Consider the following 14,510-nt stretch of genomic DNA (forward strand, 5'->3'; position numbering starts at 1 on the left):
AAAACACTAGGAAACAGCAAACAATTAACTATGGTAACCAGATATAAATTGCTTTCCTGTTTATCCACTTTATTCTGCAAGAAAATATAATGTTCAAAATAATTTTCAATGTAAAATAAAACCAGACCCTGAAGAGCCCTAAATGCCAGACCATTCTGTCTTGATGGTGGGGAGGAGCCAGAGAAGGTGTCAGCGCGTCAAGACCTGTCAGCAAGCTGAATGCAGGAGTTTGGGGGCAAGGGGGTAGCTGGGAGGTGTCATGCCCCTGCCCACTGTCCTGGCAGGTGCCTGTGGCTACCGCCCACCGGGCCCAGGAGTGGAGGTGTCAGCTTGAGAGCAGTGACCACTCCAGTGTGCACTGGTGGGGCCAAGGGAGCGGGAGGAACAGGAGCTGTGGTGCAGTCTCTGGGGTGTGAGTCAGTGCAGCTCCTCAGGGGACAGCAGACCTATATTTTGCCGGTCTTTGGCTTGTATACATTGGAGGACTTCTGTAAGGAAAATAATAAAAATTATAAATATAAAATAAGGTACAAACATGAATAATTACTTGGAATGAGAAAAGAAATCAACATGACCAACAAATAAGAAAAGTCAACATAGTCCAAATATCACATAATCTCCCCAAATAGCCTAATAGTTTTAAATGCTGCACACATCTTTGTAATACTTTTTTTTCCCCTTCGTTTTTGGCGACATACCTTTTGGCGGCTTCTTCATATAACGATGCTGTAAAGTACAGTACATGACGTTTCCTCTAAAGAGAATAATTTGGCATTTCCTAAAAGGGAATAGAAAGATAATTCCTGGTGTGATTAGCCAATCTGTTATTTTGTTATTAATAGTTTAGTAGAGTTCAGCTTCATGATCTGTTGATAAAGTTGGAAATGTTCAGGATTATCCCCAATTGGCGGCAACCTCTATCCAATATCTTTTACAAGTGAGCTGTAAGATTGCAGAGTGAGGGCCAATCTTAAATATTTGGAATTGACGGCTCGTTAACCAGAGCAATTCCGACGCATTCTTAAATTGCTGCTACATTGCTTTTAGCAGCATCATTGTGTAATAAAATGACTCTTGCGCTATGTACACTGTAGTTATTGATGAATATGTACAGAAGCCTTGTCACGGGAACCCTTGTTCCTCCAGGCTATCTTGCTCTGTTGGTGAAAATTTCATGTGCCATTTCGTCTGGAACTACCAGACCTCATCAGGACAAGACACATCGGTCACACTGAGATGTGATTCCATATAATGAGACACATAAAACATGCAACTTGACACAGAAGTACCGGGTGCTTGTGGAACTTGCCCAGGACTCAAGCCCTGCAAACAATGGAATCCTGATACATTTGATTCTGGATGAATCCCATGAAAGAGAAATAGAATGTGCGATGCACTTATAATTGTATATGTAGCATTACAGAGTATATTCTTCAACGGGAGTATATTTTTTTAAAGATTTTTTATTTATTTATTTGACAGAGAGAGATCACAAGTAGGCAGAGAGGCAGGCAAAGAGAGAGGAAGAAGCAGGCTCCCCACCGAGCAGAGAGCCCGATGTGGGGCTCAATCCCAGGACCCTGAGATCATGACCTGAGCCGAAGGCAGAGGCTTAACCCACTGAGTCACCCAGGCGCCCCAGGAGTATATTTTTGAGGGGAAAGAATTTCCAGTTTGACTGGGCATCCATGAGAAATGAGTCCTATGTTCTGATGGTGGAAGAATTTTTCACCGGCCCACTCTGGCTCTTTTCACTTCAAACCTCATTTCTCCTCCAAAACTTGCCAGTACTGGGGGCTGACACATTCATATTTCAATATGACCTCTGGCCTGAACCTTCGTGTCATGGTAATTGGTGAGCTGGCATGGTGGGTATTGGTGGGTAGGAGTATTATTGCCAGAATGGCTAACAATAATTTAGGTATAAATTAGAGTGAGTATAAATTATGTAACTATATGCCCACTAAGCCAAATACATGTATCTTCAATTCAACTTCCCCTTAGCCAGACCCCAGAGATGTCCAAAGCCATCCAACACCTTTCGACATGGTGGAACTATGACAGGAAGTTACAGTGAAAGACACAATGGTCTTAACGGAAACATTTTACTTCTGTCAGTTTTACAGAACCATTATGACCGTGTGAATGCATTGCTCTGATCCCTCCCAGGGCTTTGCAGAAGGCCTATGTGAGTTTATCTAACATCACAGTATACCCACCTTGGCTTTGGCTGTCAGGGCAGGAGCTAGGGAAACAGGGAATAGTCCCGTTAATCATTCCTCTTACTGAAAATCTCAACACAGTCCACACAACACCCTTCATGCTCGCCCTCTCATCTATTCCCACTACAACCTGTGAAGTAGGTATTATCCTCCCCAGGCCACAGAGGAAAAGTGGAAGCCTAGAAACAGAAGGTCTCTTGGCCAGGGTCACACAGTAAACAAGCAGTTCAGCCCAGCTCTTGTGTTCCGTCCAGGTCAGTGCCTAACACAAGGCCTGCACGGTCTCATTTACTCCCATGCTCATTGTGACAGAGTGACAAGGAAGGGATTATGCTCCCATTTTACAGAAGCAGTAGGTTTTATAATCATCTGTCATACCTGCACCCACAGGACAGTCGACAAGGCATTTGTAGGCCCGTGACTTTTATTTAACTCTCACAGCAACCTGCAAGGAATGTTATCTGGTAGAGGAGACAGACTCACTGGAGGTCATATGGGCTGATTAAGGTCCAGCAGCAAGTCACTCCAAAGAGGCACTCCAAACCAGGACTCCCCACTCCTGGTTCAATGCTCTTTTCACTGCACTCTGTTCTCTTCCCCTTTAGAGATCAAAGGGACCCGAGAGCATCATCTAGTCCCATCCCCTCCTGCCACACAGGAGAAGCCCAGAGAGGGGGAAGGACTCTTAACCCAATGGTCAAATTTTTTTCTCTGCCTCTCTTCTGCAGGAGGCTTCATCTGCCTCCCCTTGTCTAGGGGGCCCAATTGCCCTAGATTTTGCCCTGACGTCTGAGTGACCCTCCTGCAACAGCTTGTACTAAGTCAGTCTATCACTGTCTTCCTCTTCTTGTAACTGGTCTCCAGCCACAGGTCCCACTGAAGAGGGAGGAGAGTCTTAAGCAGCCTTAGAAGCCAAGTAGCCCTGTGCCCATGGCCACAGCCGATTGGATGACACCAGTGAGGGAGGCCAACCCAGAGTGAGCAAGGTTAGACTTATGCGCCAGAGCAGGTGGGTCTGAGCGGTGGAAAAGGAGCCCGGCAGTAGAAAGGAAGAAGCACAGAAAAGAGGCTAGGGGACCCCAGACAGAGCCTCTGCTCTGTGAGTGTACCAATCCCATGATTCCCAGCAGTACCTGGGCCCAGGTTATTTTTCTGTGCAAAGCATTAGCACATTCCCCACATTGAATCACATGAGTGGGTTTTGATACCATGCAACTTAGACCTTATAGAATTATTTTTATTTTTTTTAACAAGTTTAATGGCTGATACAGTCATATGGTGTTAACTCATATGTGGAATTTAAGAAACAAAACAAATGAGCAAAGGGAAAAAAAGAAAGAGAGAAAGAGACACCAAGAAACAGACTTTTTTTTTAAAAGATTTTATTTATTTATTTGACAGACAGAGATTACAAGCTGGCAGAGAGAGAGGAGGAAGCAGGCTCCCTGCTGAGCAGAGAGCCTGATGTGGGGCTCGATCCCAGGACTCTGAGATCATGACCTGAGCCGAAGGCAGAGGCTTTAACCCACTGAGCCACCCAGGCGCCCCAAGAAACAGACTCTTAACTAGAGAAAACAAATGGACGGTCACCAGAGGGGAGGCAGGTGGGGGGGTCGGTGACCTAGGTGATGGGGAGGGGAGGAAGGAGGGCACTTGTGATGTATGATGATGACGGGTGATATACAGAAGTGTTGGATCACTATATAATACATCTGAAACTTATATTACACTCTGGTAATTAACTGGAATTTAAATAAAAACTTTAAAAAAAAAGACATTTTGGGGGCACCTGGGTGGTTCAGTGGGTTCTGCCTTCGGCTCAGGTCATGATCTCAGGATCCTGGGATCGAGTCCCACATCGGGCTCCCTGCTCAGTGGGCAGCCTGCTTCCTCCTCTCTCTCTCTCTATCTGCCTGCCTCTCTGCCTACTTGTGATCTCTCTCTGTCAAATAAATAAATAAATAATTTTAAAAAATAAAAATTAAAAAAATTTTAAAAAGACATTTTTAAAAAGTAACACACTATATATATTGCTCTGCATCTTGCTTTTTTCACTGAACTGTCCTGGAAATCATTCCAGGCCATAAAATGATGCATTGTTTTTACAACCGAAGTCCATGGTTTATGTCTGGATTCAACCGACCCCACCAAGGGGTGAGATGGGGCCCGGAGGCCTGTCACTTTGTTAAAAGCAAAGGAGAGGCAGGATCAGGAGATATGTCTGGTCTCTTCGCTGGTGGGAGAACAGAGAGACTGAGGCTTTAGTCAGTGTCTGCAGGAGGCCGAGGCTAGACCTAGAGGGTTTGGCCGTGTCGGGGATAAAAGGCCATGGCTTGGCTTGCTGACCTCTGCCCCTCCCTGTGAAGTTCAGAAACAGGTTCCTCAATGACTTCATCATTCTGCCTCATCTTCTCTCGCACCACAACTGCTCCACCCGAGTAGGTGGCTGCAGAAAGGGGAAAGCTGCCCAGGCCTCCCTGGCTCTTACCCCCTTCCAGTTTGTCTCCACTCCCTGAGGGGCCTCCTTCCCCCATGGCAGCAAGGGCTGTGTGGGCCCAGAACAAGCAGCTTCCCTTGCCCTCTGCCCCTGGGGAGGGGGGTTTGGGATATTAGGGGTGGGCAGGAGAGGGTGCTGTGTTGGACTCCCCTGCCTGAGCTCTGGAGATCTTTACCCTCTGCCTCCTTTCCACAGGCTTCCCCAGGGGGCCCAGGCCCCGATGGTGCCCTCCCACACCTGTTATTTCTGTCCTCTGCCCAGCACCCTACCTTGGGCACTGGGGCTCCCCTGGATCTGTCTCTTGGAATCTTACACCTTACTCTTTCTTTCTCCCACAATTCTTTATTCTATTCTTCTATAAATTGCTTTTGTAATTTTATTCCTGCTGAAAGAAATGCCTTTTCCTGACTTTCCAGCCTGCTCCAACACCCCACAATTTACTGCTGGTCACATCTTGTAAGGACCTCCAAGGGGTTTGCCTCTCTTTCTTCTCTTTCCTTCCCCTTCCCCCACTCCAATGTATTGTTTAGGTTATGGAAACATTAACTAAGGTCAGGATGTCTTTTCCACAGAGGAATTTTTGTTTCTGATTCTGGTGGGGTCATTCCACTGAGTCAGAATCAAATGCATGTCCCCACCAGAAGAGAGGGATTATTTTATCTGCGTGCACATGTGCTGTAGCCGGCGACCAGGCATGGGAGTCCGTACTGCAGTAACTCCTTCCATCAGCAAATGCTCCCTGCAGCCTCCAGTCTGTGGGCTCTGGGCTGGGCAGCCAGGGACACACAGTCGATTGGGCGTCTGCCATCAGCTTGGGTTGTGGTCCCAGCGTCCAGGGATCAAGCCCCACATTGGGCTTCCTGCTCAGTGGGGAGCCTGCTTCTCCCTCTCCTGCTCCCCCTGTTTGTGTTCACTCTCTGCCTCTCTGTCAAATAAACAAACAAAATCTTTAAAATTCTCACTGCCCTCACAGGTGCCCCAGTGTGTTGTGGAGGACAAGACATGCGCTAGGATAATCGGGGGCTACAGGTTGTGTTTGTGCTGAAACTTTTTCCCCTTTAGTGATTGTGAAGCATTATGAGGGCACCTGTTCTGTGCCAGGCACTTATGTGGCCTTGTTTCATTTTGACAACCACTTGCAAGTTAGGCTTTGTTAACCTTACCTTACAGATGAGGAAACTGAGGCCGGAGAGGTTGAGTTGCTCACACAAGGTGACAGTGGAGGTGCAGCATCAGGATTTGATTCCAGTCACCCCAAGGCTAGGTTCCTTCCACTGGCTGGAGCAGCCCTCTCTCAGCTCTGATAGCAAAAAGGAGCAGATTTCACACTGGTTTGTTGCTTTGTCTCTTTTCTACCCCGAGTGTGACAGGGGGAGGATGTGGGAGAGAGTTGGGCCCAGAGGACAAAAAAGGGCAATTGGCCTGCACAGGGTGGGGGTGGGAAGCAATGCTTGTCTGTTTGCCTGCACATGCGCAAGGACACAGCCTGCGGGGACAGTAGATGGTATGGGAGTGAATGAGGCTGTCCTTGCCTTTCATGCACCAGCATCTTCATTTGCGTAGAAGCCTTAGTACCACGAGTATCACATCTGATAGGCCTTCCCAGACCAAAAGGAACTACACTGTTCAATCAACAACCCATGACTGTCTTCCCTACACGGGGCATGGGATAAAGAGATGCTTAAGAAATGGTCCTTTCTCTTAAGAGCTCGTAGGTTAGCACAGTGCCTAGAAAACCAATGTGGCAAGTGACTTGATGGTAGAATGCCTGGGGGTTGGGGGCTGCCAGAGCTCAGGAAGAGGACGTCACTCAGCTGGAGGGGTAGATCAGGAATCCTTCTTGGAGGCAATGACTGAGCTGAATCTTAAAGGATGAGTTGTCCTTCAAGGTCAAGGCAGGTGAGAGAGTGCATCCCAGCATATGTGCATGACATGTCCAAAGGCCAGGAGGCGGGGACGGGCAGGGCAGTTTTGGAGAACAGTAAATAGTTGGGTATGGCCAGAACCTCCTTCAGGTGCTTTGTTACAAAAGGTCATTTAGCCAAACTGGGAGTTTGGTCCCTATTCAGTAGATAAAGAGAATGATTGAAATCCTTTAAGTGAGGGAAGGGATGGTCAGAGCTGCATTTTAGAAAGCTCATTCCAGGAGATGTCTTATTCTAAATGGTGCCTGGAGAGCAGTTCCTGTTGCAGCCTTCTGCACTTCTCGCATGTAGGCACCCACAAAACACAAAAATGCATAACAATTCTGAAAATCAAAACTGGCAGACAATCAATTACAAGAATCTGAAAGACAAAATAATTGCTTGTCCATCCTTGGAGTAGGAAACAGAGCAATGCACTCACGTAAATAAAGATAGAAATACACTTAATTCTGTTTGCCATTTAGAGACACCAAATATTTAACAATTAGAAAATAGCACAACTGCCTTTTTGCTGTAAATGGGCTGCTTTTTTGAGGTCGCCAGTGCAGTATTGTCATATTCCTGTCCCATATTTTTTAAAGATTTATTTTTATTTTTTTTATTTGAGAGAGAGAGAGAGAGCTGGGTGATAGGGGTAGAAGGAGAGAGAGACTCCTAAGCAGCCTCCATGCCAAGCATGGAGCCCAATGTGGGGCTCAATTTCACGACCCTGAGATCAGGTCCTGAGTTGAAACCAAGAGTCAGTTGCTTAACTGACTACACCATCCAGGTACCGTCTTTTTTTTTTTTTTTTTAAAGATTTAATTTTAAGTAATCACTACGCCCAATGTGAGGCTCAAACTCACAACCCCAAGATCAAGAGTCACATGCTCCTCTAACTGAGCCAACCAGGCATCCCATCAAATTCCTGTCCTCGCATCTACCTTTTTGCACTAAATGAGGTTGCAATCCCCAAAGGAGAGAAAATAGGGGAGCCTACTAGGGCTAGCACTTATCATTCTGAAAGGTGAAGAATCTCAACACAAAGCCTTGAGAAGGAGAGAAGGAAGGGAGAGCTGTTAATGATGCATGCTGATGCAGTTTTTCATAAACTCCACTGATCCAGAAGGGCAGAGGGACTAGACAACAGGAACAGAAGATGTCCCCCACTTGTGGAGGAAGAAGTTAGAAAAGTAAAAATAAAACTAAGCCCAAGTAAAGTAGAAGAAAGACATAATAACAAAAATGAATCAAATAGGAAGATAATTAATTCATTAATTAAATTTAGCAATGTAGCTGGATCCACTGTATAAACAAAACTCCGTAGTACTTCTACTAAGCACCTACAATTAGTGAGGTTCAAAAACAGTGCCATTTGCAGTAACATCAAAAAAGCAACAAAGGGTGCCTGGGTGGCTCAGTGGGTTAAGCCTCTGCCTTCAACTCTGGTCGTGATCTCAGGGTCCTGGGATCGAGTCCCACATCGGGCTCTCTGCTCAGCAGGGAGCCTGCTTCTCCCTCTCTCTCTGCCTGCCTCTCTGCCTACTTGTGATCTATCACCCTCTCTAAGAAGAAGAAAAAAACAAAAACAAAAACAAAAAGCAACGAATATCTCGGAACACATCTAGTGAAAGGTGTACAAGACCACATACTATATTATTGGGGCAAGTTAAAGAAAATCTAAATTAACGGAGGAAGGGATATACCATGTTCATAAATTGAAGGACTATGAATATTCATACTGACACTATTCTAAATAGCCTAAACTGGAAACAACCCAAATGTTCCTGAACAATACAATGCACAAATTCATCATGATATAATCACACAGTTGAATATATTCAGCAATGAAAATAAGTAAACTTCTGCTACATGCAACAACTCTGATGAATTCCATAAACATAATGTGGAAGGATATGCACTGTGTGATTTTACTGACCAAAAGTTCAGAAACATGGGCACCTGGGGGTTCAGTCAGTTGAGCATACAACTCTTGGTTTTGCCTCAGTTGCGGTCTCCAGGTCATGGGACTGTTCTCAACACAGAGTCAGCTTGAGATTCTCTCCCTTTGCTCCTCTCCCTGCTCATGCTCAAATAAATAAATAAATAAATAAATAAAATAATTTTTAAAAAGTTCAAAAACAGACAAAACTCATCTATGGTGTCAGAAGTCTGGATAGTAGGAGATAATGACCAACAGGGCCTAGGAGAGATTTCAGACGTTGGTAATCTAGTTCTTGACCTGGATGGTAGCTTCGCAAGTATGTTTACTTTGGTACAACCAGATTGTGCATTTATGGTTTGTGCACCTTTCTGAATATGTCTTAATTCAGTAAAAATTTTAATAAAAAAGGAATAAATTAAGAAACGGGAAATTGTGGTATAAAGGACTTACAAGGCTACTCAGATTCTGTGATATAGATGAATTCTGTGTCATGCATGGATACTGCAGCCCAGCAAGAGAGCTGAGCACTTTATAGTTACTTCATAGTTACTCACTTACTTATCAGCAAATGTCATTTTACAGGTGAGAAAACAGGCCAAGAGAGTTTAAAGGAACTTCCCCAGTGTCACAAAACAACTAAGTGGTAAGGTCCAAGAGTCAAACCTCAGCAGCTGGGGTCCAGGACTCACGCCCAATGCCACCCCACAGAGTCAGCTTGTCAGCTGTTTCTCTTCTGCTCCACTCCTTCCCCCGTCCCTGGAACAGTGTTTCTCAAACTCTATAATTGGTTCCACAATTCGTGGGGTGTCTTTGCCATGTTTGATGACACTAAGAACAATAGTGATTCCTATGGTGTTTCAGGACTTGCCAGTAATGGACAAACTTTTTAAGAGCTTGGAACAGTGTCAGGAAAATTGCCGAACAAAATGTCTTCTGTATTTTTATAACTAGAAGCAGAGTTGTGACGGGCAGCATAATATGCATGTTCACTGCCAAGAAACTTGCATAATGATTTTCTGCATCTTTAAAGCCCTGAATCCATTAAGGCTTTTTAATTGGTATTGAGTAATACACCACACGCATGGCAGAGACTATCCGTAGCCATCCCTGAGCTCCTCTTCCATTACCTTTTATCTAGAACTGTTAAAATTGCTCAGTTAACTATGCATAAATGTGTGGAATAATCAGTGTATTCTCAGCTAGGTAAAAATGCAGAAAAAGATTTTTTAGGAAATACACCAAATTATGCACAACAGTTATCTTGGGTTGTAGCTTTTTGCATTGGTTTTTATTTTTTTATTTCTTGGTATCCTCAAATTTTCTACAACAAATATATGTTACCTTTTAAATCATATGATTCTTTTTTTTTTTTTTTTTTTTTTAAGAGACCGGGAGGAGAGGCAGAGGGACACAGAGGCTCTTAAGCAAGCTCCTCGCCCAGCAAAGGGCCAAACCAGGGCTTGACCTTACAACCCCGATATCATGATCTGAGCCAAAATCAAGAGTCAGAAGCTTAACCTCCTGAACCATCCAGGAGCCCTAAATCATACAACTGTAAAATCAGCTTAGAGTATATGAAGTTTTATATAATCATGTACTTGTAATTATGTCAAATATATGTATATAGTAAAAGACTGGAAGAAGTCAATAGTAATTTTTTTCTGTTTGTAGAGCAATGAGTTTTTTCCTTTCCTTTACTTTTTAGAACTTTTAAATTTTTCTGTAGCAATCATTGTATCAGTCAAGATTCTAGATTATAGGGGCACCTGGGTGGGTCTGTTAAGCATCTGTCTCTTGGCTTTGACTCAGGTCATGATCTCAGAGTTGTGGGGTCAGGGTCCCACATTGGGCTCCACACTCAGCATGGAGCTTCTTGAGATTCTCTGCCTCTCCCTTTGCCCTTCCCCCCTGTTCACATGCTCTCTCTCAATAAAATACATACATACATACATACATACTTTAAAAAAATGATTTTAGATTATAAACAACAGAAGTTGACTCCAGTTACCTTAAGCAGTAAAGGATTTATTGTAAGAACATTAGGTGCTTCTCAGCATCTTTTGGAAGCTAAGGAAGGCTTAGTAGGAGAGAACCCAACCAAGGTCAAACCAAGGTCAATGGTTTGGTTAGGACATTGTTGCTGGGACTGCCACCAGACACCCTTAGCCGTCACTGCTGCTGGACTCCCGATGCCTGCACTGCTGTAACAAATATTCTTTCTAACTGTGCCTATGTCTTCGTGTCACTCTCTCATGGTCCAGACTTCTGGGCAGAATCATCTGATTCACTAACAATAATCATGTGCCCATGTTCTAGCTGCCTGAGCACAGGAAGGACTGTCTGGCTCTTGCCAGGCTTCCTACAAGGTTCATATGGTAGAGATTCTTCCAAAGAGATAGGGTGTTCAAATGTGAGATAGCTTGAAATAGGATGAATGTCAACTACACTCAAATATTATTATTACAATTATTATTTGCAATGTCCCAAATCAGAGAGCAGAGCTGGTCTAATAAAGACACTAATTACCATAAGTAGGCATTGCTTTTATAATGGAAATAATACTTTTTTTCTTTCTTGCTAAAACATAGACACTTGTATTACACAATGTGGATCAGAGTGCATTTTAGTTCCCATAGTATGGATTAAAGAACAGGGTTTATTGGGGGAAATTATAAGCCAAGAATCAGTGAGAAAAAGCACAAGTGTTCCATCTTCTCCTTGTCCCCCAGACAGGAGTGTCACAGTCAGGAGCCACAGGGCACACAGTGGGTCTGTGTTTCTGAGGATGACCCTCACTCCTCGTTTGCTTTTTTTCTAGGTACAACTTTACCAGTAAAATAAGACTGCTTGAGCACGAGGCAGTAGGAATTTATAAAGGGCCAGGAGTTACCTGAGAAGGGTAATTTTCTAGAAAGGAGGAGTCTCCCAGTGGGTAGAAGGGGTCAGCGAGGGATACTGTGGGTCATGACACACTGGATAAGAAGATGGGTGTGCTGTTCATTGAGCAAAACAACACAGGCAGAAGAAGGGTATGTTTGGGAGAAGTGATGAGTTTGGTTTAGGACATGTTGAGTCTGGAGAACATATGAGTCACCCCCAGACAATGTCAAGGTTCCCATTATACACCCGCAGAACAGCCTGTAACATTCCTTTGTATTGCTTATCCCAATTACACTTTAATCAATAATCACAGAATTAGTATTGAATCTCCATTCCAGATTGTGAGTTCCCGGAGGTCTTGGCCCAGGTCTGACAATTTCACTGCTATAGCCCCAGCACCTGGCATAGGATCAGGCACAGAATAAGTAAGGAAAACAAACTTGCTGAATGAATTAATGAATCTATATGGAGCCCTGCAGCAGGCAGATATGTGGATAGGAAACCGAAAGACCTGGGATGAAGCTCTAGATTCAGGAGAATTCCACACTTAGACAGTAACTGAATCCAAGGCACTGGCTAAGATGGGTTACCCACTGAGCTCAGCTGGGTTGAGAAAATCAAAGAGCCTGAGCCAGAACACCAGGGAACATCATCATCCCAGGAAGGCAAGGTAGGCAAACGTAGGCAGAGAACAAAGGGAGGGGTGTGTTCTGGAAGGTAAGGGAGAAGAGAGTTTTAGGCAAGGAGGAGTCAGTGGAGTCAAATGGTGCTGGGAGGTCTTGTAAAGTGAAAAACACCAATGCTTATGAAGGGCTGGTGGACCACTCTCAGCTTCTAACATCTCTCAGTGTACTAAATCACTGAATTCTGAAGACCACACGTGCGGCAGGTGTTACCATCAACACTCCCTCCCTGCGATGAAGATACTGGGACACAGAGAGGCCACCAGCCAGTCAGTGTGGGAGGGCTGTATTTTGAACCCAGGTGATCTGGTTCCCAAGTCTGCGCTCTTCACCGTTATATATGCTGCCTCAGATCAGAGGTAACACATGGCTCATGGGTAACATCGGGAGAACAAATGTTGGCCGTGCTGTGGGGTGAAGCCACATGGCAATGAGCAAATGGTGAGTCGGAGGCAAGAGAGTTAAGACCAGAAATCCAGCCTTTCCTTACAAAGGGTGGTCCAGCGCACTGACACCACCTGGGAGCCCTTTAGACATGCAGAACCTTAAGCCCCAGCCCTATCTTCTGAAAAGCACAGCATTAAGTGAAAGGTTGCTTTTTCTCTTTTTTTAGGTTGAGAACCTTGAGCATATTTATAAACTGAGACCAATGGTTTCGAACTCAGGCAGCACATTAGAAGCACCTGGGACAGGACGCCTGGGTGGCTCAGTCGGTTAGGCTGCTGCCTTGGGCTCAGGTCATGATCCCGGGGTCCTAGGATCGAGTCCTGAATCGTCCTCCTTGTCCAGTGGGGAGCCTGCTTCTCTTTCTGCCTCTGCCTGCCACTCTGCCTGCTTGTGCTCTATGACAAATAAATAAAATAATAAAAAATTTTTAAATAAAAAAATTTTTTTAAAGATTTTATTTATTTATTTGACAGACAGAGATCACAAGTAGGCAGAGAAGCAGGCAGAGAGGAGGAAGCAGGCTCCCTGCTGAGCAGAAAGCCCGATGCGGGGCTCAATCCCAGGACCCTGGGATCATGACCTGAGCTGAAGGCAGAGGCTTTAACCCACTGAGCCACCCAGATTTTAAAATCTTAAAAAAGAAATTTTTAAGAAAAAAAAAAAAAGCACCTGGGATGCTGTTAAAATGACCAGTTTCGTAAGGCCTACCCTTGGGAAAGCTGTGTGGCATGTGGGATGGGGTAGAGAGCTACCCGGGGGGAAGGCACACATAAGGAAGGACAGGATGGAGGTGTAAGCACCGGGGAATGAAAAAGGGATGAAGGCCTCTTCAGGAAAACAGGAAGGGATGGGATGAGGATGAAGAAATGCAAAGGAGATGTTTTGGAGAAGGAGGAAAAGCATTAACAATAAAGCAGAGAGAGGAATTTTTAGAGGGAAGGGACCAGCAAGGCAATAGATACTCAAAGGGAATCGTGCCTGAGAGCCATGATTGATTGCTTTCATTTTTTTTTTATTTTATTTATTTATTTTAGAGAGAGAAAACGAGAGGGGGAAGGTCAGAGGGAGAAGCAGACTCCCCGCCAAGCAGGGAGCCCAATGCAGGACTCGATCCTAGGATTCCAGGCTCATGACCTGAGCTGAAGACAGTTGCCCAACTGACTGAGCCACTCAGGCACCCAACTGATTGCTTTCTTAAATGCTAAGACATGCATGGTGGCAAGAATGGTACTTTAAGTCAGATGGGTTACTGGCCTGCTGAGTCTTGCAGTATCTTCTCATCACACATAGCTTACTAGGCCCTTGGTGACTTTATTCTTGTCCCTCCACTGACCTCCAGCACACCAGGCTCCTCAGTGTTCCTTTTCCTACTCATCACATTCCTGCCTCAGGGCCTTTACACTTGCTATCCCCACCTATGGGCTGTTCTTCCTCCAGATATTCACATGGCCTGCTTCCTTACCTTCAGTTAGATCTCCTCCAGTGTACTCTCCTCAATGAAGTGATGAGGGTCATCACTCTCTATCCCCGTCCTCTGCATTATTTTCCATTACTGCCCAACATCAGTCTATAAAGCTACTTGCCTATTTGTTTAGGTCTGCTTTCCCTACCAGAATGTAAGCTCCATTGTCTTTCTTGCTGTGGAAAACCCACTGCCTAGAACAGTGAGGCATAGAGGTGCACCTGTAAAAAGTTTGGAGTGAATAAGTGGCAGCTGCAACCTAGTACAAGTGAATGGGATGCTGAGATGAAAAGGTATTGCTGAGTGTGCCTGGTGAAGGTGATGAGCTCAGGAGGTTGAGGAACAACAGGGTGAGTAAGGACAAGTAAACAGGCATCTTAAGGGCCTGACTGAGGAGGAAGCACAGGGTTGTAACGGCAGGAAAGACTGCAGTTTCTGCATTAGACCACCCACTCTGTGTTGGTCTGGGC

General features: G+C 44.9%; 1 long non-coding RNA gene across 1 annotated transcript; it reads right to left on the reverse strand.

Moving 5' to 3' along the window:
* Window positions 1–390: 390 nt before the first annotated feature.
* On the reverse strand, window positions 391–5,918 carry LOC116872073. The gene is made up of 3 exons (XR_004383587.1): window positions 5,883–5,918; window positions 699–752; window positions 391–488 (listed from the first exon to the last, which is right to left on the reverse strand). It is a non-coding gene; the product is annotated as an uncharacterized LOC116872073 (long non-coding RNA).
* Between the last annotated feature and the right edge of the window lie 8,592 nt (window positions 5,919–14,510).

The sequence above is a fragment of the Lontra canadensis genome, unplaced genomic scaffold (assembly GCF_010015895.1).
Source record: "Lontra canadensis isolate GAN:19392208 unplaced genomic scaffold, GSC_riverotter_1.0 scaffold28, whole genome shotgun sequence".
In the NCBI taxonomy this organism is placed as follows: Eukaryota; Metazoa; Chordata; class Mammalia; order Carnivora; family Mustelidae; genus Lontra; species Lontra canadensis.